Here is a 2,725-nt window from a genome sequence, read left to right as displayed (position 1 = left end):
TGGAGAAAGGGTTGGCTTAATGACTATATTTGTTTTTTATTCAACTGCTGTCTTTTTATAAGCAGTGCGGTGAAATTCTCTTTAAAGCAGTGGTTCTCAACTGGTCAGGGCCTCGCGGGACCCACTTTTTACTTGGTTTCAATACATCGCGACCCAAGCCATTTGAAGCACTCCATAAATCGTTATGGTCAAAACAAAAAATGTTTTGGTATATACGCTTTTCAGCATACAATATTAATAAAGTTGATAGTACGAAGGTGCATCTATCCCTTCACAGAACTAAAGTAGTGCTTTAAAAATGGGTTTAATGAAATGATGGAAGTCAAAGGCGTGAACTTTATATAAAAAGGCCCACATTGGCTGAAAACCCAACCTGTAGAAGGGGGGTCAGGGGGATTCTCCGCCAGGAGATTTTTAGAATACTGAACAGTATACTTATGCCATTCTGGTACACTCGAGAAGAAAATAAATAAATTATGCTACACCCGACATATATTAAAATTTACTGCCATGTTTTTTGTTTTTCACTTTGTTCTGGACATCTTGCTGCGAGAAGAGTAAAGAGCAGATGAGTCTGTGGGGTGAGCTTACTTTAAATTGTGGTGTAAGGGATAGATAGCCCCCATTGTTCTGTGTGACCTGTCAAATCATTAAAACCGGGGGTGCAATATTTAATTATGTGTTCTTTTTATCTGAAGTGTTGCACCCATGGTTGTATACAGATAGAGTTCTTACGCAAAGTTATTCTCGGGTGGGGGACTTTGGCAACAATTCTTGATTTCTGAATTTGTGCAGAAGGACTCGGAAAAAACATCAGCAAAGATTAGTTTATTTGAGAAGATGAGTCACTACGTGCAGAAGTTTTCAACGATCCGCTTATGGTCTCCGGTACTTCCAGTCCAACGCCGACTGCATGCACAGCGTTAAAAAAATCGGGCCTTCAAAATAAAAGTTGGACTTTTTCCCCAACACTTCACCTCTTCACTCACACATCCGCGACCCACTCGAAACGGGTCCCCACCAGTTGAGAACCACTGCTCTAAAACTTGCACTTACATTTCAATTGTTCTCTGAATAATTGATGCCTGCTGGAGCTCAGTGATAGCGACACAACAGAGGACTTGCAGTACTTGTTTAATGCTTAAACTCTGAAGCATGATTTGTCACTTTGGGATCATCTGAGGCCTGTCCAACCAACACATGCATACAAACACAAACATATTTAAAGTGACTTCCTGTTACAGTTGTGAGCACAGTGTGGCCTCTCCGTACTTGGCTTGCTCTACTGTCCTTGGAGGACCTCGGTCTGCCTTTCGGGCGTTCCTCCCCCAGGATGTGCAACCCCGGTGAGGGGAGGAGGATTTGGGTGATGCGTGACCCTGAACCCGAACCCTGCAAGGACCTCTGCTTTGATTTTCCTAGCATCTCTCTTTCCATATTCAAGTCTATCTGTTTATCTCTTCTCCTTGACTGTCCTGCTTTCTTTCATTTCAGTGAAAAATAGCTATTTAAGCATCACGTAAAAGCTCTTATCAGAAATGTAAAAACATCAAATAACTTTATTATAATCAGATTAAGACAAACGTTAGTTTTATAATATCCCCAATAAAGAACTATTTAAATGGGCAAAATGCTAGACTAATAGTGCAACAGGTACTCAGAAATACTTTGTTTGTTCCATGGAAACATTGGGTTTAGTAACAGTTGCTTTATTTATGAATACAATCAAATACAAAAATAATAAATAATAATAATAACAAGGAAATAAAAATACTAATAGTGAAATATGCATATAAACTATATATTATAATATGAATATTGATATCAATGCTGAAAACCAGATTATTGCTCCACCCTGACTGCAGGCATATTAGCATTTATGCCTAGAGATTTTTTTATACCATACCATTTATATTTGTGATTCTTTTTGCGCTCCTCTGTCTCTGAGTTTCTCTTTCTTAGATGTATTTTCCTCTCTCTCTCTCCCTCCCCCTCGGTCTTTCTCTCCCTCCTCCCACTGAGCAGCTGTTCAGCTCCTCAAGCGCTCGGACAGTCGCTCATTGGCTGTGAGGAAATTAGCTGTGGCCTTCATGTTCGAAAGATTAACCCGCTGCAACCTCGCTGCCCTCAGTAAGACGGGACAGTCCAACACCCGCTCACCTGTACCTGTCATCACACAATTATGACCTCTTTGTTGATGTGCGGAAGATACACACAATGTCTCAATAAAAGGGATCACAAAGTACGGTATAGAGCAGTGCTGCATTTTCATTATTAAGAACACAACACATACACAGATGTTTGACTTTGTGCACTATAGTTTGTGAAAACCTATTTTCTAATTCAGAAAAAGTCTTTAAAATAAAATGTGTTGTCAGATTATGCCCCTCTTCACCCTCTGACTGAAACTAGAGCCCTGTCTTCTCTGTTGTGATTGGTCAACCGCTTAGAGATGTCCCGCCCCTTAGCCTATCATGTACAATGTGTTGGAGCCCTAGCCAATAGAAGCGCAAGTCTTATATTGTGATGTCACTATGTTACAAAACTAAACAAAGGACTTTAATGGAGGCATTTAAGGGGGGGGGGGTGATTTTAGCCTTTGCAGAACATTTACATGCACAAAACCTATAACACACTACAGGAAAGGGGAAACCCCAAAAAGCACAATAGGACCTCTTTAACTATTATATAATGTAATGCAAACCATTTTTCCATTAGACAAATA

At 40.1% G+C, this 2,725-nt stretch overlaps 1 protein-coding gene across 4 annotated transcripts in view; it reads left to right on the top strand.

Moving 5' to 3' along the window:
- snx14 (sorting nexin 14) overlaps positions 1-2,725 on the top strand; it is a 23,229-nt gene that overhangs the window by 2,383 nt on the left and 18,121 nt on the right. The gene's annotated exons all lie outside the window — the stretch shown is intronic.

This window comes from Notothenia coriiceps, unplaced genomic scaffold, assembly GCF_000735185.1.
Source record: "Notothenia coriiceps isolate Sejong01 unplaced genomic scaffold, NC01 NC01_scaffold00009695, whole genome shotgun sequence".
Classification (NCBI taxonomy): Eukaryota; Metazoa; Chordata; class Actinopteri; order Perciformes; family Nototheniidae; genus Notothenia; species Notothenia coriiceps.
Note: the sequence above shows the minus strand (reverse complement) of the source record. Positions and strands in the feature narration are given on the sequence as shown.